This window comes from Scyliorhinus torazame, chromosome 1, assembly GCF_047496885.1.
Source record: "Scyliorhinus torazame isolate Kashiwa2021f chromosome 1, sScyTor2.1, whole genome shotgun sequence".
Classification (NCBI taxonomy): domain Eukaryota; kingdom Metazoa; phylum Chordata; class Chondrichthyes; order Carcharhiniformes; family Scyliorhinidae; genus Scyliorhinus; species Scyliorhinus torazame.
In genome coordinates this window covers 297,519,215-297,540,979 of record NC_092707.1, presented here as the reverse complement: position 1 = coordinate 297,540,979, position 21,765 = coordinate 297,519,215, and the positions used below count along the sequence as shown (strand labels likewise).

The 21,765-nt window shown below is 47.6% G+C and overlaps 1 protein-coding gene across 3 annotated transcripts in view; it reads left to right on the top strand.

Moving 5' to 3' along the window:
- The window catches only part of LOC140422747 (rho guanine nucleotide exchange factor TIAM2-like), a 586,909-nt gene that overhangs the window by 87,680 nt on the left and 477,464 nt on the right, over positions 1-21,765 (top strand). The window contains exon 2 of one of the 3 annotated variants that reach the window (XM_072507699.1): positions 6,744-6,810. The exons of the other annotated variants lie outside the window; for them this stretch is intronic. The gene's annotated coding sequence lies outside the window, so the exon portion shown is untranslated. The remainder of the gene's footprint in view (positions 1-6,743; positions 6,811-21,765) is intronic. 3 annotated transcript variants of the gene reach the window in all.

Below are 21,765 nucleotides of genomic sequence, written 5' to 3'. Positions count from 1 at the left end.
TGCCGCTTCCGAAGCTGATACGCCAGCATCCGGCTTACCTTTTCCCCATACTCGTAAATCTCCCCCTGGGCCTTCCTCCACTGCACCTCCGCCTTCCTGGTGGTCACCAGGTCAAATTCGGCCTGGAGGCTACGCCTCTTCCTCAACAATCCTTCCTCGGGCTCCTCTGCATACCTCCTATCTACCCTCACCATCTCCCCCACCAGCCTCTCCCTCTCCCTGCGCTCCCTCCGCTCCTAGTGGAGATCAGCTCTCCCCTCACCACAGCCTTCAGTGCCTTCCATACCATCCCCACTCGGACCTCCCCGTTGTCGTTGATCTCCAAGTACCTCTCTATACTTCCTCGGACCCCCTCGCTCACCTCCTCGTCCGGCAACAGCCCCACCTCCAACCGCCACAGCGGGCGCTGGTCCCTCTCCTCCCCCATCTCCAAGTCCACCCAATGCGGGGCGTGGTCCGAAATGGCTATTGCCGAATCCTCAGTATCCTCTACTCTCGCTATCAGCGCCCTACTCAAGATGAAAAAGTCAATTTGGGAATAAGCCTTATGGACATGTGAAAAGAATGAAAATTCCCTAGACCCCGGCCTTGCAAATCTCCAAGGGTCCACCCCTCCCATCTGGTCCATAAACCCCCTCAGCACTCTAGCCGCCGGCGGCTTCCTACCCATCCTAGACCTGGAGCGATCCAGTGCCGGATCCAGCACCATGTTAAAGTCTCCCCCCTTATCAGGCCCCCCACTTCCAAGTCTGGGATCCGACCCAAAATACGCCGCATAAAACCCGCATCATCCCAGTTTGGGGCATACACATTGACCAGTACCACCCTCTCTCCCTGCAACTTACCACTTACCATTATGTACCTGCCGCCATTATCTGCCACAATGCTCGACGCCTCAAACGACACCTTCTTTCCCACCTAGATCGCCACCCCTCGATTTTTGGCATCCAGCCCCGAGTGAAACACCTGACCTACCCACCCTTTCCTCAATCTTACCTGATCTGCCACCTTCAGGTGTGTCTCCTGAAGCATAGCCACATCCGCCTTGAGCCCCATCAGGTGCGCGAACATGCAGGCACGCTTAACCGGCCCATTCAGTCCCCTTACATTCCAGGTTATCAGCCGGATCAGGGGGCTACCCGCCCCCTCCCCCGCCAACTAGCCATGACCCCTCCTCGGCCAGCACCCCACACCCGGCCCGTTCCCCACAGCGGTCTACCCCCCCCCAACTCGCTCCAGCTCCTCCTTGACCATAACAGCAGCAACTCGATTCCCCCCCCCCACCTCCCCGGCTAGGACCCATCCTAGCTGATTTACTACCCCCATTGCACTTCTGCAAGTCAGCTGACTCCTGCTGACCCCGGCCATTCCTGCCTCTCCTTCGACTCCTCCCATTGTGTGGCACCCCCTCCTCTCCCGTCCCCATCCATAAGCTCTCCCCCTCCCCCTTCCATTCTAAGCGCGGGAAACAACCCTCGCTTCCCTGCCCTGGCCCCGCCCCCTCCTGTCTTCAGTGCGGGAAAGAGCCCGCGCTTTCCACCTACCAGGCCCCGCCACCTCTGACGCAGCTCCTTTTACAGGCCGGTCCCCTCACCCCTGACTCGGGCCTCCCCCTCCCCTGCGGGGCCCCATTTCACCTCCAAGAGCCCCCCCCCACCAACCCAACCAAAACAGTGCCCAACCCGCCCCAGCCACCCTCACCAACGCAAAAGAGAAAAAACACAGAGAAAAAGAAACCCGGAGCAATACAAAGGCCCACCCCTCGAAACAAAAATAAACATAGCATATCAACCGCAGTCCCCAATCGCCCGTCCCGACCGTCAATCTGTGCCCAACTTCTCGGCCTGAACAAAGGCCCACGCCTCCTCCAGAGACTCAAAGTAATGGTGCCGGTCCTTGTAGGTAACACACAGTCGCGCCGGCTGCAACATGCCAAATTTCACCCCCTTCCTGTGCAGCACCGTCTTCGCTCGATTGTACCCGGCCCTCCTCTTCGCCACCTCCGCACTCCAGTCCTGATATATCCGAACCTCCACGTTCTCCCACCTGCTGCTCTTCTCCTTCTTGGCCCATCTGAGCACACACTGCCAATCGACGAGCCGATGGAACCTCACCAGCACCGCCCGCGGAGGCTCGTTAGCCTTGTGCCTCCTCGCCAGCACTCTATGGGCCCCTTCCAGCTCCAGGGGCCCCGCTCCCATCAGCGAGTTCAACATGGTGACCACATAGATCCCCACGTCCAGCCCCTCCGGGAGGCCCAGAATCCGCAGATTCTTCCGCCTCGACCGATTCTCCATCTCCTCGAACCGCTCCTGCCATTTCTTGTGGTGCGCCTCCACCTTTACCGCCAGGCCTAATTGTCAGAGATCTTTTGTCGAGCCTCGCGGATCGCCACTCCCTGGGCCGTCCTGTGTCTCCAGCAGCTCATCAATAGACTCCTTCACGGCTCTAGCAGGTCCGTTTTAATCTCTCTGAAGCAGCGCTGGATACCCTCCTGCTGCTTTTCCGCCCACTGCATCCACGCTGCCTGGTCTCCGCCCGCCGCCATTTTGTCCTTCTTCCCTCGCACCTTCTTCGGGTCCACCACCACCTTTTTTGTCGCCCCGCTCCTAGTTGAAGCCATATACTGACGGGGAGCTGTTGTAGATTCCTTCCCACACCGGGAAACGTCGAAAAAGTGCCGTTGGGGACCCTGAAAAGAGCCCAGAAGTCCGTTGTTGCGGGAGCCGCCGAATGTGCGACTTAGCTCCGCATAGCCGCAACCGGAAGTCCTCTAACAATGTTCTAATTCAATTACTTACCAACCGACTCAACAACAGCTTCCCTACTGCCATCAGACTTTTGAATGGACCTACCTTGTATTAAGTTGATCTTTTCTCTACACCTTGCTATAACTAACATTATATTCTGCATCTCTCCTTCCTTCCTTATGTACGGTTTGCATTGTTTGTACAGCATGCAAGAAACAATACTTTTCACTGTATACTAATACATGTGACAATAATAAATCAAATCAAAATCACTGGTCCCCCCTGTTCTTTTCATTAATAACAGAGCAATTTTCCAATCTAAATCGAGATATTGGAATATTATTGGTTCTGACATGTAGGTGTGCTAAGCGCAGTTGCATACAGCAATAAATCTGTTAACCATTGCCATTGTCCTTTGTGGGACTTGACTGAGTAAAGGTGTCATTTAATTTGCCAATTCTTTCAGATTTTATGACTATTACAGCTAGGTTTAAGAGTGCTCAAGTTTCAGACACTACTTCAGACACTACAGCCACACTGGGGTAATTTTAAGTCCTCAAATATGTTATTTTTTGTCAGGTGGGGTTAAAATTTTGAAAATTTCAATCTGAACGAACCCACTCCCAGTTTTAAGAGATGGGATGGTGCAGTTTATCACATGCTCTCAGGAGGTGGGGCTCGGTTTAAAATTTTCTCTGTTTAGCTTTACCACTGACTGGGTCTCCCAAGCATTGGGAAACCTGGCAGTTCCATAGAATCCCTTACAGTACAGAAGGAGGCCATTCAGCCCATCAAATCTGCACCAACCCTCTGAAAGAGCACCCTGCCTAGGCCCAATCCCTCACCCTATCCCTGTAACTCCACCTGGAGAAAATTTATCATGGCCAGTCCACCTAACCTGCACATCTTTGAACTGTGGGAGGAAACCGGAGCACATGAGGAAACCCATGCAGACACAGGAAGAACTTACAAACTCCACACAGATAGTTATCCGAGGTCGAAATCAAACCCAAGTCTCTGCCACTGTGAGGTTGCAGTGCTAACCACTGCGCCACCATGCTGCCCAAGGAAGGTGTGAGCTGCTGATTGGCCTCACTCACCGATTTCACGCTCTTTCTCCTACGCTCCCCGACTGGCCTGGTGCCTCAGGCTGACTGTGCATAGAGCTTTCTGCAGTATATATGAAAGTTCTATTTGGGGTATTGGCTGGTGCAGTAATTTTGTTTATCCAGTTTCTGGGCTTGGAAAAACTACATGAAAGATTCTGTTTTTATTTAGATATAAAAAGACTTGCATGAATTTGGAAATTCTGTGCCCTCCCAAGAGGAAAAATTAAAATAATTGATTTGAAAAATGAAACAACATTTTCAGCGTGGATTTGTGGGTTGTTCTGAGTTGAGCATAAAGCATTTTGTTGGTAAAGGGAGTTTTAATCAAAGCTCGGTGCTTGATGCTGAAACTGGGTGGCCCAAGTGGAAAAGCATTTCATCTCCCATTCAGTGAAACACATAAATAATAACCAAAAATAAGCTTTTGAAAGGAAAGGCACTGGGCTAAAATTTCTGCATAGCTTCCCATGAAACCATAACTGGCTGTGAGCAGTTTCCTGATGTGCGCTGGAGGTAAAGTACCTTATGTTCTTTCACACATACCCTGGAACGGTAAGATTTTAAAACCGCCGAGGACAAAAAATAAATCCAAACTCTGTTTGGCTAACTTAACACAGGGCAGTGGCTGAAGCTAATGCCTGCTGGTGTACGTGGCTCTACTGTGTGCTAGGTTGAGAATAGTATCTGACCGTTTTTTCTGTGTGGTGAATAACATTGTACTGCTTTTTGGACTTTGTAAGCCTGAAATAACTAAAACTCTTAAGAATCCTACCTTAAAAAAGCAACTTCATCGAGTCAGTGTTAACTTTTCTAATATTTTCATGCTGGGCTTGGAACGTTAAATCTATTTCTGTCTCCATCGATGCTGCCAGATTTGCAGAAGATATGATTCAAGAAATAAAATTTAAGGGGACATTTGAGATGGAGAAGATGTAGATAATTTGAAGAAGAGAATGTGGCCTCATAGCGCCAGGGACCCAGATTTGATTCCAACCTTGGGTGACTGTCTTGCGGAGCCTGCACGTTCTCCCCGTATCTGCGCGGGTTTCTTCTGGGTGCTCTGCTTTCCTCCCACAACCACAGATGTGCAGGTTAAGTGGATTGGACATGCCAAATTGTCCCTTAGTGTCCAAGGTTTAAGTGGGGTAACAGGGATAGGGAGGAGGTGTGGGCATAGATAGGGTACTCTTTTGGAGGGTCGGTGTAGACTAAATTTAAGTACCTTTTGTTTATTCCAATTAAGGGGCGATTCAGCATGACGATCCACCTATCCTGCACATTTTTGGGTTGTGGGGGTGAGACCCACGTAGACACGGGGAGAATGTGTAAACTCCGCACAGACAATGACCCGGGGCCAGGATCGAACCCGGGTCCTCAGTGCCGTAGGTAGCAGTGCTAACCACTGCACCACTGTGCCGCCTGCCAGACGGTCAGTGTAGACACGATGAGCTGAATGGCCTTATTCTGCACTGCAGGAATTCTATTTAATTTAGACTAAATGACATGGTGACTGAAATCTCTGCCCCCATCCATATATGTGCAGGAGTACTGGTTAAACCCATATTTCTTACCAGCAGAGAACACTACTCCATGTTCAGCTAAGATCCACCTGGCTTGTTAAGGCATTGGACTGCAGAGCCAATCTTAAATAGCTGAATCCCAGCCCTGGGTCTAACCTTCCAGGTCCCATCAATGAACCATTAATTAGTTGGTCGGCCAACCATCAACCAAACTCTGGAGTGCTGCAGAAGTGTTTGGCGCCAGTATTTTCTTTTTATTTGCTTACTAAATATGTCCCATTGATCAGTTCCATCTGTGTATGTCAGACTCACCCAATCAATAGCTTCCTTTCCCCATACCTACAGGGTAACTGCAAAACATGGAAAATTGACAGTTGATTTTCAAGAAAGGATTGCGAGTCAAAAGGAGGAAAAAATGATGAAAGGGTGGGAGGTGGATCAAAACAAACCTAAAAAGATTGCGTGGAGAAATGGAAAAATGAACAAAATCAACTTACTAATGGACATACACAAATGTAGAGCTCAGAGATAGAAGGAAACCTGGCCTGGGAATAAAACCTGCTCCAGCCAGTATTCTATAGTATCTAGATTTTTACCCTATGTCATATAGTATTAAATGGGATATAAAGCGACATTTTACATGTCCAGATGGCCAAATGGACAATAAGCTGAGGAGTCTCTTTTGAGTGATTGGGGTATCGTTGCTCTTGCCTGTACATACAACATTAATAAAATTTACTACTGGGCAGTCGAGCTTTGCTTGTGCATGTATGCACGCAAGCAGAGCAATGTTCCCTCTACTTTCTCTTTGTTGTGTGTGGCCCATTTGTTGCACTGCAAAGTCTCTAAGATTGCCACATAACCGAACGTGTCCTCAAAGGAACCAGTTTTGCACCTGGCCATTTAGTCCCCTGCACCATAGTTTCTGGATTGCAACATGCTAGCACACTCGCACAGCTTCAGGGGAAGGTTAAGAGAGCTACCTTGGACCTGCTCTTGTACATTTCAGACCCGTTGGAGGAGATGGGGGAAGCAATGAGAATCTTGGAGAATTTGGCAATTTTTCAGGGTATAAATTGAACATGGGGAAAAGCGAGTTGTTTGCTATCCAGGCAAGAGGACAGGAGAAGAGACTGGGAAAGCTGCTGCTTAGAATGGTAGGGAAGAGCTTTCGATATCTGGGAATCCAGGTGGCCCGGAAATGGGAAGGACTGCACAAGTTAAACCTATCCCGGTTGATAGAACAATTGGTAGAACAAATGGAAGGGGACTTTAAGAGATGGGACATGCTCCCGCTATCACTGGCGGGGAGGGTACAGACTGTGAAAATGACGGTCCTCCCCAGATTTCTGTTTGTCTTTCAGTGCCTCCATCTTCATCCCTCGGGCCTTTTTCAAGCGGGTGAATAAGATTATTTCGGGCTTTGTGTGGGTGAGTAAAACCCCGCGAGTGAAGAAAGTGTTGCTGGAGCGCAGTCGGGGGGAGGGTGGATTGGCGCTGCCGAACTTCTGCAATTACTACTGGGCGGCTAATATAGCCATGATTAGGAAGTGGGCAGTGGGGGAAGGACCGGATGGAGGCGGTGTCATGTAAAGACACCAGTCTGGGAGCATAGGTAACGGCACCTCTGCCGTCCTCGCTGGCCCGATACTCCACAAGTCCGCTGGTAATGGCGGCTCTGAGGATCTGGGGGCAATGGAGGAGATATAAGAGAGTGGAGGGAGCATCGATTTGGACCCCGATTTATAATAACCACAAGTTTATACCGGGTAGGCTTGATGGCGGGTTCTGGAGTTGGCAGAGGGAGGAATTGGAAGGATGGGGGATCTACTTATAGACTGGAGCGTTCCCAGCTTGAAAGCTTTGGAGGATAAATTTAAATTACGAGCAGGGAATGGTGTTAGGTATTTGCAGGTGCAAGTCTTCCTGAGAAAACAGGTGCCGGCCTTTCCGCTGTTGCCACCACGGGGGATACAGGATAGAGTAGTTTCCAGTACCTGGGTGGGAGAGGGGAAGGTATCGGATATTTACTAAGAGTCTTCGGAGGCGGAGGAAACTCAGTGGAGGAGCTTAAGGGCAAGTGGCAGGACGAGCTAGGGGGAGAGATAGAGGCGGGTCTATGGGCGGATGCCCTAAGCAGGGTTAATACTTCCTCATCATGGCGCCAGGCTTAGCCTGATACAATTTAAGGCAGTCCACCGGGCACACATGACAGTGGCTAGGATGAGTAAGTTTTTTGGCGTAGAAGATAGGAATGCGAGGTGTGCGGGAAGCCCAGCAAATCATGTCCACATATTTTGGGCATGCCCGAAGCTTAAAGGGTTTTGGCAGGATTTTGCTAAGGCAATGTCCACGGTACTAAAAGCACGGGTGGTGCCGACTCCGGAGGTAGCGATCTTTGGAGTGTCGGAAGATGTGGGATTTCAGGGGGCGAAAGAGGCCGACGTCTTGGCCTTTGCCTCCCTGGTAGCCCCGGAGACGGATCTTGTTAATGTGGAGGGACTCGAAGCCCCTGAGTGTAGCGGACCTGGGTTAGTGACATGGCTGGGTTTCTCAGTCTCGAGAAAATAAAGTTTGCCTTAAGAGGGTCAATGTTGGGGTTCTCCCGGAGGTGGCAGCCGTTCATCGACTTTCTCGGGGCAAATTAAAATGTCAGCAGATGCCGTATTCCAAGGGGGGGGGGGGGAGAGGAGGAGGGGGGGAGGGGGGAGGGGAGGGGGGGGGGGGGGGGAGAGGAGGGGGGGGGGGGGAGAGGAGGAGGGGGGGGGGGAGAGGAGGAAGGGGGGGGGGGGAGAGGAGGAGGGGGGAGGGGAGGGGGGGGGGGATTGTTGTTGTATGGTTGAGGTGCGTGAAGATTGGGTTGGGGGGAAATGTTTATTTTACCATGTTGATGTCATGTTTATATTACTGTTATAAAAATTTTCAATAGCTTAATAAAATATTATTTAAAAAAAAAAGAGAGCTATCTTGGCCAAACTTCATATAATGCACAGAGAAGAACAACAGGCATTTCTTTTCAGTCTGGTTATCGAGAACAATCTATTGATTATGATATTCATACATTACAATCTGTTTCCCTTGTGCAGATATATGTAAATAAACCGTTGGAAGCTGCAGCATTTGTTGGGCACTGAAACATCAGACCAAAATCTCTCTTGCTTTGCAGAGTCCTGGCTGAAGTGAGCAATCAGGCATGCAGTTTGCCAGCTACACAGCCGGCTTCACATTCAGCAGCTTAGAATCTCGCAGAATTCTCGCCCACATCGCCACGGACACAAGTCCAGGCCAGCAGATATTGAATACTACCCTGTCATTTCTGCAACCACTGTTTTGAAGTATTGTAATTTGAGAGACCAATTGGAATTCAATGTTTTTTCTCGCCAAATAAATGCGCATTTTCTTTTACCCTGTTGTCTCTTGTGAGCCTTCAGAGTCAACTTTAAACGTTCCCGGTCAGCTTTGAAATTTTTCTTGCACCTTTTTTATAACCGAAAAGCCTGTAGGGATTATGTTCATGTTTTCATAATCCAGACTTTCTCTGTTAAATCATCGTTCTAATGAAAGAGCAGAGATTTCATCCTCTTGTAGGAAGAAAGAAAACAGGCAGCAAGTGTTTCGGCGTGTGGAGAAGTCTCCAGCCTTGCAGCCCAGCTGAACCTGGAGGCCTAGTTGTGTGTTTTTAATTTGGCAATGCAACTGGAGGACAGAGCCATGTGTTATTTACTGAGCAAGGAAATGAATTGTTTTCAGCGGCTGCAGCTTCAAGGTTAGATAGTTCGAAATACTAGATCGTTTGAATTTCTCTTTTTGTGCAGAATGAAATTCGAATGATCAGGAGTAGACCATAATATAAATATGATTTTTGTTTAAACTTAGTTTACAGGATCCCTCTTCACTGGAGATGTAAGAGTTACCAAGATGTCCATTTGAGGAGCGTTGAGCCTACCTCAGGATAATTTTAAGTTTAAATTATTGTTGCTAGGGCCATGTTAGCCATGCATGGTGCAGAGGTTTGTTTGGATTGGATTGAACTTGATTTTTGACCAACTTTCCACAGAACTGGACAGGACTATAACATCTAGTGCTGCACTACCATTCATGTCAGACTCTGGTTGCAACACGATCAGGAAATTAAACGTTTGAGTAAATTATTTGCAGTGATTTTCAGCCATGTCCTGATGGTGATGCAGATAGATGTATCAACTCTGCTCCAGGCCCCAACTGGACTGAATTTTCAGCTCTATTTTCAGTGTCTTGCGTTCATATGGACAGTCTTAATATTGAGGAAGGTCCCATACACAGAAACATATGCCAGAGTACAGACACAGGGAAGGATACTTGGACTGAGTGAAATCTTCTCCCGCAACTCTGTGTTTTTATTCATGATTTCTGTCCAGTTTAATTTCATCAAATCATACACATGGAAATTTATGCATGGCCAAATCAGTAATGAAACAAATTTGGCAGTCGGGTCCTTCCAAAGGAAACACTCTAATAATGTGTTGCATACTATTCTAACACACCGCTTCCTTAGTAGTTTTTTTGCTTTTCTACCTTCATGCTTCGTGTAAGTTGAATTGTTGGCTAATTGTATTTATGAGCTCAGTTCCTCTAACTCCACATTACAGGCACTCCCTTGGCCTTTGTCACGGTATGCAGTTGGCAGTGATTCCTCCCAGGATGTAGGTTCATTTGATCAATGCGAAAATAGGCTATACACCCCTCTGCAGGAGCAGTGCTACTAATCTTATAGCTGTCATTGGCTAAGAAAATTAATATTTCACAATATATATAATTTGCCTAAAGCTAAATCTGATCAAATGATTCCATCTGTCTCTGTTGTATTCTATGCCTCTTAACACTGCTGTGTAATATTGCTGAGAACAAAAGGCACAAAATGTAATTATGCTCTTTGTAATTGAAAGGTGGCTCAACAATAGAGCAACTTCATTTGATCTATGTCGAGTCTCTGATACTAATGAGTGGCTTTATTTTTTAAAATTGAGTGACCGCATTGTGTCATGCAGCAAGGACATATAAGTAATAATTTGTACCTGCTTATGAGTTTGTTGCTGTGAATAGCAAACCACTGTAAAACAAAGCTGGTGCATTCTCCAGAGAGGAAATTGTGATATCTCTTAATCTTAAATATGTTTTGTGCAAACTTACTGTTTGGTTTATTTTGTACTGCATGACTAAAGACTATTATCAATTTATACTTTGGAATCCCAGAGTGTACTTGGCAATTACAGCTGACATGCCATCAGCTCTTTGTTATAGAATGCATTTTCTGCTACTTTACCATCATTGTAAAGCAGATTATTGCCAAAGTTGTAGTACAATTCTGATGTCCAGGCCAGATATAACTCCAAAAAAAAAGTGATTTAAGTATTGCGCTTTCATTGCCGTTCTGATCTGTAATTGATTGCAGTATTTTATACTTTGTGGATACCCCTGTCTGTACATTCCCATTTTAATATGTAAGCACTTGGAAGAGACTATTTAAACATACTCGTATGCCCGTGCAAGTACAGAACATATAAACAGACTTATTATTGGAGACAGGCAAATTAAATAAGATGCAGACTCATTGTCGGAACTGTTATGAAAGGTACATACCAGCATCATGTCAGATATTTTCGGGCTTCATTTCAGGAGAGGGGAGTTGATGGAGGTGGTTCCACAGGAAGTCTGAGCACAAAGGAAGCTGGTTGTAGTTGCTGGATGCTAATCATCTTCGTTCCAGAGCATCACTTTAGGGTAGTGTCCTAACCAAATTCAGCTGCTTCACCAAAGACTTTCCCTCCATCATAAGTTTAGAGGTGGGATGTTTGTTGGATAATTGGACCAACCTTATAAATATTGTGGCTACAAGAGCAGGTTGGAATTCTGAAGAGTAACTCGCCTTCTGACTCTGCAAAGCGTGTCCACCATCTTCAAATCACAAGTCAAGAGCATAATGAAATGCTCTCCACTTGCCTGGATGAGTGTAGTTCCACACTCAACCTCAATATCATCTAAGAAAAGCATTCTGCTTAAACATTCATTCAATTGACACACAGTAACAGCATTATATACTGTATATGAGATGTACTGCAGCAGTTTGCTAATGTTGATTTGTTGGAAACCGCTTCCAAACCAGAGGCTTCTACCACCTAGAAGGACAAAGACAGCAGATACATGGGAACACCGCAAGTTTCCCTTTAAGTTGCATGCCACCTTAACTTGGAAATACATCACTGTTTCTTCACTGTTGTTGGGTCAAAAATCCTGGGACACCTTTCCTACCAGCACTGAATGTGCATTATAGCAAATGGACAGCAGTGGGCCACCATCTTCTCGAGGGCAATTAGGGATGGATAATAAATGCTGGCCTTGCCAGAGACCTGCACACTCTGTGAAATAGGAGAAAAAGATTTAGAGCCTGAGTAGGGAGGAGGCATTAAGTTGGATTTAATTTTAAAATATCTTGAGTTTTCATTTCCTTTGTACATTTTCTGAAAATGAGAGTTTGGCAATAATGTATTTTTTTTTTTTTTTTTTTATAAATGTTTTATTGAAAATTTTTTCCCAAACAACAATTTTTCCCCTCTTACAAAGCAAACGCAACAATAACAATACAGAAATTTTAAACAATACACAAGTAACAAAACCCCTTTATCTTTGACCTAAACTAAACCCCCCCTCCCCCCCCCCCCCCCCCCCCTCCCCCTGGGTTGCTGCTGCTGGTCATCTGTCTTCCCTCTAACGTTCCCCTAGGTAGTCGAGAAATGGCTGCCACCGCCTGGTGAACCCTTGAGCCGATCCTCTCAGGGCAAACTTTATCTGCTCCAGTTTAATGAACCCCGCCATATCATTTACCCAGGCCTCCAGTCCGGGGGGTTTCGCCTCCTTCCACATGAGTAGGATCCTGCGCCGGGCTACTAGGGACGCAAAGGCCACAACGTCGGCCTCTTTCGCCTCCTGCACTCCCGACTCTTCCGCAACTCCAAATAGAGCTAACCCCCAGCCTGGTTTGACCCGGGCCTTCACCACCCGCGAAATCACTCCCGTCACTCCCTTCCAATACCCTTCCAGTGCCGGGCATGCCCAAAACATATGTGCGTGGTTTGCCGGGCTCCCGCCACACCTCCCACATTTGTCCTCCACTCCAAAGAACCTGCTCAATCTTGCTCCCGTTATGTGTGCTCTATGTAGCACCTTAAATTGAATCAGGCTAAGCCTGGCGCATGAGGAAGAGGAATTTACCCTGCTTAGGGCATCAGCCCACATACCCTCCTCTATCTCCTCCCCTAGTTCTTCTTCCCACTTTCCTTTTAGTTCGCCCACCGACTCCTCCCCCTCTTCCCTCATCTCTCGGTAAATCTCTGACACCTTGCCCTCTCCGACCCACACCCCTGAAAGCACCCTGTCCTGTATCCCCTGTGTCGGGAGCAATGGAAATTCCCTCACCTGTTGTCTAGTAAATGCCCTCACCTGCATATATCTCAAGAAATTTCCCCCGGGGCAACTTATACTTTTCCTCCAATGCTCCCAAGCTCGCAAAAGTCCCATCTATAAATAAATCTCCCACCCTCCTAATTCCCAACTGGAACAGCTCTGAAATCCTCCATCCATTCTTCCTGGGGTGAACCTATGGTTGTTCCTGATTGGGGACCCCACCAGGGCTCCCCGCACCCCTCTCTGTCGCCTCCACTGTCCCCAGATATTCAATGTTGCCGCCACCACCGGGTTCGTGGTAAACTTTTTAGGTGAGATCGGTAGCGGCGCCGTCACCAGCGCCTCTAAACTCGTCCCTTTACAGGACTTTCTCTCCAGTCTTTCCCACGCCGCTCCCTCACCCTCCATCATCCATTTACGTATCATTGCCACATTGGCGGCCCAATAGTAATCGCCCAAGTTCGGTAGTGCCAATCCTCCTCTGTCCCTACTACGCTGAAGGAACCCCCTCCTTACTCTCGGAACTTTCCCTGCCCACACGAAGCTCGTGATGCTCCTGTCTATTTTATTAAAAAAGGTCTTAGTGATTAGTATAGGGAGACATTGAAATACAAATAAGAACCTCGGGAGGACCATCATCTTAATTGCTTGCACCCTGCCCGCCAGTGATAGAGGCTGCATGTCCCACCTCTTAAAGTCCTCCTCCATTTGTTCTACCAACCGTGTCAGATTAAGTCTGTGCAAGGTTCCCCAGCTCCTAGCGATCTGAATCCCCAGGTATCGAAAGTTTCTTTCCACTTTCCTTAGAGGCAAGCCTTCTATCTCTCTACTCTGGTCCCCTGGATGTATCACAAATAATTCACTCTTCCCCATGTTTAGCCTATACCCCGAGAAATCCCCGAACCCCCTCAAAATTCGCATAACCTCTATCATTCCCCCCGCTGGGTCCGACACGTATAACAATAGGTCATCCGCATATAACGAGACTCGGTGTTCTTCTCCCCCTCTAATCACCCCTCTCCATTTCCTGGAGTCTCTCAACGCCATGGCCAGAGGTTCAATTGCCAACGCGAACAACAATGGAGACAGCGGGCATCCCTGTCTTGTTCCCCTATATAGTCGGAAATACTCCGATCTATGTCGACCTGTAACTACGCTTGCCGTTGGAGCCCCATAAAGAAGTCTAACCCAGCTAATAAACCCGTTCCCAAACCCAAACCTCCTTAACACTTCCCATAAATACTCCCACTCCACCCTATCAAATGCCTTCTCTGCGTCCATTGCCGCCACTATCTCTGCCTCCCCCTCCACTGGGGGCATCATTATCACCCCTAATAGTCGTCGCACGTTAACATTCAGTTGTCTCCCTTTTACGAACCCTGTCTGGTCTTCGTGCACCACCCCCGGGACACAGTCCTCTATCCTCGATGCCAGTACCTTTGCCAACAATTTGGCGTCCACGTTCAACAATGAAATGGGTCTATAGGACCCGCACTGCAACGGATCTTTATCCCTCTTCAAAATTAACGATATCGTCGCCTCCGACATCGTCGGGGGTAGAGTCCCCCCTTTCCTGGCCTCATTGAACGTCCTCACCATCAACGGGGCCAACAAGTCCACATATTTTCTGTAATACTCCACCGGGAACCCGTCTGGTCCTGGGGCCTTCCCTGCTTGCATGCTTCCCAGTCCCTTAATAACCTCGTCCACCCCAATCGGTGCCCCCAGGCCTACCACCCCCCGCTCCTCCACTTTCGGGAACCTCAATTGGTCCAGGAACTGCCGCATCCCCTCCTCTCCCTCTGGGGGTTGAGACCTATACAGTTCCTCATAGAAGGTCTTGAACACCTCATTTATCTTTCCTGCCCTTCGCACCGTGTCTCCCCTTTCGTCTCTAATTCCTCCTATTTCCCTCGCTGCTGCCCTCTTTCGCAATTGATGAGCCAACAGGCGACTCGCCTTTTCCCCATATTCATACCTCCTCCCCTGTGCCTTCCTCCACAGTACCTCCGCCTTTCTGGTGGTCAGAAGGTCAAATTCCGTCTGGAGTCGTCTCCTCTCCCTGTACAATTCCTCCTCCGGGGTCTCTGCAAATTCCCTATCCACCCTTAAAATCTCCCCCAGTAATCTTTCCCTTTCCTTGGCCTCTGTTTTCCTTTTGTGGGCCCCAATGGAGATCAGCTCTCCTCTGACCACCGCTTTTAGTGCTTCCCATACCACTCCCACAGGGACCTCGCCGTCGTCATTGACCTCCAGGTATCTCTCAATACACCCCCGCACTCTTGCACACACTCCCTCATCCGCCATCAGTCCCACATCTAATCGCCAGAGTGTTCTCTGCTCCCTTTCCTCTCCTAATTCCAGGTCCACCCAATGTGGGGCATGATCCGAAACCGCTATGGCTGAGTACTCAGCTTCTTCCACCCTAGAGATCAACGACCTTCCCAAAACAAAAAAATCTATCCGGGAGTACACTTTATGGACATGGGAGAAGAAGGAATACTCCCTAGCCCTAGGTCTAAGAAATCGCCATGGATCCACTCCCCCCATTTGGTCCATAAACCCCTTAAGTACCTTGGCCGCTGCCGGCCTTCTTCCGGTCCTTGAGCTGGATCTATCTAGCCCCGGGTCCAGCACCGTATTAAAGTCCCCTCCTAAAATCAAGTTTCCTACCTCCAGGTCCGGTATACGCCCCAGCATCCGTCTCATAAATCCCGCATCGTCCCAGTTTGGGGCATACACGTTAACCAACACGACCTCCATTCCCTCCAGCCTACCACTCACCATTACATATCTACCTCCGCTATCTGCTACGATGTTCTTTGCTTCAAATGCGACCTGTTTCCCCACCAAAATGGCCACCCCTCTATTCTTTGCGTCCAGTCCTGAGTGGAACACCTGTCTCACCCATCCTTTCCTTAGCCTAACTTGGTCCGCCACCTTTAGGTGCGTCTCTTGGAGCATAACCACGTCTGCCCTTAGTCCTTTCAAATGCGCGAGCACTCGGGCCCTTTTTATCGGTCCGTTCAGGCCTCTCACGTTCCACGTGATCAGCCTCACTAGGGGGCTACCTGCCCCCCTCCCGTGTCGACTAGCCATTACCTTCTCTAGGCCAGTCCCATATCCCGCCTCCGCGCTCCCGCTCGCTCCCCCAGCGTCGCACACCATCCCCGCCCACCCACTCTTTAGCCATTTCCTTTTGGATTTCCGCAGCAGCAACCCAGTTGTCCCCCCCCTTCTCCCTCCCTCCTCCCCTCCCCGCTAGATCTCTTTCTAGCTTGATTGCTCCCCCCATATTACTTCCGTAAGTCAGCTGACTTCAACTGACCCCGGCTACTCCTGCTCACTCCTCGACCCCCCCCATGTGGGGAACTCCCATCCGCCTTGCGCCTGTCTTCCCGCCTTATTCTTTCTGGTGCGGGAACATCCCTTTACCTGACCCGCCTCTTATGGCGCAGCTCCCTTTCCCCTCCCCCTCCCCTTCCCCATTCTCCAACTATGTCCCGTCTTTCCCCCCTCACCGGCGCCCACATTTCCCCAATGTCTCCCCCCTTCCCTGTTTACTGCTCAATTAACTTCCACCGTAACATTAACAATAACATTTCCTGCAGCATCAGTCCCTCAGTTCCGATCCAATTTCTCTTCTTTGATGAAGGTCCATGCTTCCTCCGCCGTCTCGAAATAATGGTGTCTCTCCTGATACGTGACCCATAGTCTTGCCGGCTGCAGCATCCCGAACTTCACCTTCCTTTTATGCAACACCTCTTTGGCTCGGTTGAAGCTCGCCCTCCTTCTCGCCACCTCCGCACTCCAATCCTGGTATACCCGTACCACTGCATTCTCCCATCTGCTACTCCGCACCTTTTTAGCCCATCTCAGGACCTCTTCTCTATCCTTAAGGCGGTAAAATCGCACGATTATCGCCCTGGGTGGTTCTCCCGCTTTTGGTCTTCTCGCCGGAATCCGATTTGCCCACTCCACCTCCAAGGGGCCCGTAGGGGCCTCAGCACCCATCAGTGAGCTCAGCATCGTACTTGCGTACGCTCCACAGTCCACTCCTTCCACACCCTCAGGGAGACCCAGTATCCGAAGGTTCTTCCTTCGCGCTCCATTTTCTAGGGCTTCGATCCTTTCAGTACACTTTTTATGAAGTGCCTCGTGCGTCTGTGTCTTAACCGCCAGGCCCAGGATCTCGTCCTCAATATCTGTCACCTTCTGCTCCACCACACGGAGCTCTGTCTCCTGGGTCTTTAATGTCTCCTTGAGCCCCTCAATTGCCTGTAGCAACGGGGTCAGCACCTCCCTCTTCAGCAGCTCCACGCACCGTCTCACAATTTCATGCTCAGGCCCCCATGTCGCCTGCGCTTTCTCCGCCGCCATCTTGTACTTCTCTCTTTCTGACCCTTTGGTCGACGATTCCTCGCGCTGCAGCCGCCGCCGCCGGTTTTTTCCTCCTTCGTTTGGGGGGGACTCCCTTCTCACACGCCCCACACCGGGTTGCGTCGTCGAAAAATTCCCCGTTGAGGCTCTTAAAAGAGCCCGAAGGTCCGTCGGAGCTGGAGCCGCCGAAGCGTGCGGCTAGCTAGGCATCACCGCAACCGGAAGTCCCTTCAGTGGCCTTGATGAGGTCTTTTCACAGTTGTTCCCTCTGCTGCTAGAATTCACCTTTGATACAGGCCCTCAGGTCAGCTTGCAGCTTTAAGCTTGCCCTTCCCCCGCCTGCATGCTGGAAGAGGCCCTGTTTATCCTGTAGTTGCAGCCAAATCTTTCACTGTTTCTGCGTGTGTCTGGCAACCAAGAGACATACCCTTCCTGGGGGACACTGTCGGGGGAATATTGCCGCCTTCTTCCCACACCGGGAAATGTCAAACAAATGCCGTGGGGGCCCTGTAAAAGAGCCCAAAAGTCCGTTCCAAGCAGGAGCTGCCGAATATGCGACCTAGCTCTGCATAGCCGCACCCGGAAGTCGGCAATAATGTATTTTAAGAGCACATTAACGATTTTTGTTGAAGAATGAATCACTTTGAGATAGAATGTTGACTTCCTTAATGAACTGCGTAGAGCCATCGTCAACTATTGTTGAAACCAAAGAAAGTGAATGTGCAAGTTCCTGTTTGCTTTTTGATTTTGACTAGCCATTTAAATCCACGTTTCAGGAAAAGTGGAAGAACCTCCCAGTTCAGTTCAGTTCATGAATACTACTGTATGCTGAGACCACAACCAGATCAACCATAATCTAATTGAATGGCTAAGCAGGCTTGAAGGGCTGAATGGCCCACCTTTGCTCCTAAGTCCTATGTTTTTACAAAACATTATCTTTATTTGCCTATTTTAATATTTGTACTTAATCATTCTGAAAAACAATATACAAGTAGTTTAAATTGCAACCTCATTCCTTTGCCATTTTGCCTTTTCCAAAATAATTTTGTAGTCATTTGGTAATACAAACAGTGAATATTGCTGACAGAGACATGTTATCAAAGCTTTTTGTCTTGCACTCACCAGAATATCTCACAATAAATTACCACATAAAGGGGAATAACAATTTACTGCATAAGAAGAGAATGCTGATTGTTTGACAAGTCTACTCTGGTGATGGCCGGTGTAGCATGGGACAATTAACTTTCCAGCTTTGTTCAAATTGATGTGCAAGTGTGCTCTGAACTCTCCTACCCATATGAACATGGTTCCCAGCTTACTGAAAACGACTTTTTAGCAGCTAAGAATTGAATTGCAGTGCTGCAATATTGGTGTGCTGTATTTGTAGTTTCAGAACCATGCCTCCTTGTCTTGCACACTTGTACATCGTGGATTGGAAGAACATGGACATGGCTGAGAGCCAGTTCCTGATGTACTGTATAATAACCCTGAACTGTCCCCAATTTAGAGTAAACTAAACTAAAGGAAATCTTTTCTCATTGTGATTTGTTTGCAAATTGATTTGGATTGCAAATGGTGTGCCCCATAATTCATTGCATCAGGCATTACATAACAACCTTCATATTTTTAATTTAACAAAAACCATTGAATGGCTTTGCATTTTAAAAATAAATTTAGAGTACCCACTTTTTTTCTCCAATTAAGGGGCAATTTATTGTGGCCAATCCACCTACCCTGCACATCTTTGGGTTGTGGGTGTGAGACCCACACAGACACTGGGAGAAAGTGCAAACTGCACATGGACAGTGACCCGGGATCGAACCCGGGTCCTCGGCGCCGTGATGCAGCAGTGCTAACCACTGCGCCACCATGCCACTCCTGAATGACTTTCACTGGTGTGCATAATACACCTCTGGTCAAATAACAAAATGACCAAAAGACTTTCATTTATATAGAATCTAATGTAGTACAATAAGGGTGGGTGACTAAAAACTTGGTCAAAGAAAGCGGTTTTAAGGAACTTGGTAAAAGAGGGGTGGAGAGAATTTCTGAGCTTGGAACCAAGCAGCTAGAGGCATGATCACCAGCAGTGATGCAAAGAAAATTAGGGATTTGCTGGAGGCCACATTTGGAGAAGCACAAGTATCTCTGAGAATCTGTTCACCTCTCTCTGCTGCTTCTCTCCCTTCCCATGGTCCACAAGGCCAAATGTTCTATTAAGTATCCCCTGCCTTAATTTTATATTCATATTTTTATTGTAACCGGTTGGTTAGGCTTTGTTGGTACACCAGAGCCCCAGAAGCTGGTTACAGTGATCTTGTGTTAAAAGGTCCCCACTGGTCAGTACTGTAATCCAGCTCTTGTATATAGTCTTGTACCTTTCTGCAGTTTCTCTTCTATCAAATCTCAGAGCGCATTCTGTCCATAGGACCCACTTCTCTCAACCCTAGTCCCAACAAACTACTGACCTCTCACCTGTAACTATTAATGGTCCTATCTTTCAAATATTGTTTCTCTTCCCCCTTCAAAATTCATGTAGTCAGTCCACTCCTCAAAGACAACGTACCCATGAGTTCTCTGTACTTTAAAACTACAGCCCCATCTCCAACTCCCTCTCCTCTCAGGCCCTTGAATACATATTGCTTCCTAGATTTAGGCCCATGTTTCAATCCCTCCAATCAGGCTTTGCCCCAAATCAAAATCACACCTGACATTCAATTTTATTTATTTATTTTGAATAATTATAAAGTACCCAATTCTTTTTTTTCCGATTAAGGGGCAATGTAGCATGGCCAATTGACTTACCCTGTGCATCTTTGGGTTGTGTGGGGTGAGACCCACGCAGACATGGGGAGAATGTGCAAACTCCATTTCAAGCTACTCTTAAAACTTCTCTGTTTTTCACCAAGATCTTTGTAATATTTCCTTCTGTGGTGTCAAATATTGTTTTGCTAACACTGCTGTGAAGTGCCTTAGGAGGTTCTAATACATTAACAATGCTATACATATGCAAATTCTTGTAGGGCTCAAGGAGGTAATGGAGATGTTTTGTTATGCTCTTGACGTAGCATAAGCTGCTTCCTTGATGTACACCCTGACAAAGGAAGGTTCAGACTTGGAGATAGCTTTAACACATTTATTAAACTGTTAACGATTCTCCTACTTGGATTCGACTCTCCTATTAATCCTGCTATAGCTACTCAGACAAACTTACCAGTCTGCTACAATCCACGTGGTGGGTGTGATGTGTTTCAATCAACCCTGTGGACTCTCCTGTTAATCCTGCTATAGCTACTCAGACTAACTAACCAGTCTGCTACAATCCACGTGGTGGGTGTGATGTGTTTCAATCAACCCTGTCAGTACTCACTAAGTGTCTCCACTGGAAAGAGGAAGATCATGTGTGCTGTGTCCTTCTATGTGGGTTGGTGTAATGCCCCCCTGTGGTAGTGTCACCTCTGCGTGTGTGTGTGTGTGTCGTGACTGCCCATTGGTCGTGTCCTATCTTACTGACCTATTGGTTGAATGTCTGTGTGTCATGTCTCTGGTGCTCCCTCTAGGTGTAGTGTCATTATATTAACCCCATGTGTATTTACAGTGATGCATATCACCACAGGAGAGATTTGGAAACCAGGATGATGATTTTAAGATTGGCGATTAGGATGGTCCACGTTTGGAGCCAGAATACTTCAGATGGACTTACTTTAGTACACTCCTATGCTGCTATTTCCCCAAATATCTTCAGGTGTACTCCAGAAAGAGTATGGCACTGTCTGGGGAAGAGAGGGGCGTAAGAAATTAACAAAATGACAACAAATTACTGAATGAAATGGGTAAAGTAAAGGTCAAGCAGAACTACCTGTAAATCGCTGGTTTTTAATGATGCAGTGTTATCCACATCAGTAATTTTGAATTTTAGTTGATTTTGATGGAATTCTTGAATTGGATTTGCTAATTGCTGTTCCCAACTCTGAAGCAAAATAAATATCATCCTCTGCAGAAAAGGGTTAAAGTTTTTTCAGCTGTTTGCACCCTGGCTGGTCTTTTCTGAAAATCGCTTGATTTAGAGTTCCTAATGTTGATCTTAGCAAAAAGGTTTTAACCTTATCTGAATACTCTAGTAGCAAAACTCTGCTGTGAATGTATGAACATTCATTTTTGAACATTTAATTTCTGAATTAAATATTCAGCCAGCTATACTTTAGATAGCTTGATCTTTATTTTTGAATCTAAATCTACACCGAGATGGTAGACCATTATAACATATAGTACTTCTCTTTGTGGAGTTTGAATTTCACTTGGGATTTCTCAGCATTCTAATGGTAAAAAGGTGCATTTAATATAACCTTTATTATTGTCACAAGTAGGCTTACATTAACACTGCAATTAAGTTCCTGTGAAGATCCCCCAGTTGGCACACTCTGGCGCCTGTTCGGGTACACAGAAGGAGAATTCCGAATGTCTAATTCACCTAACAAGCACGTCTTTTAGAACCTATGGGAGGAAACCGGAGCACCCGAAGGAAACCCACGCAGACACTGGGAGAACATGCAGACTCCACACAGA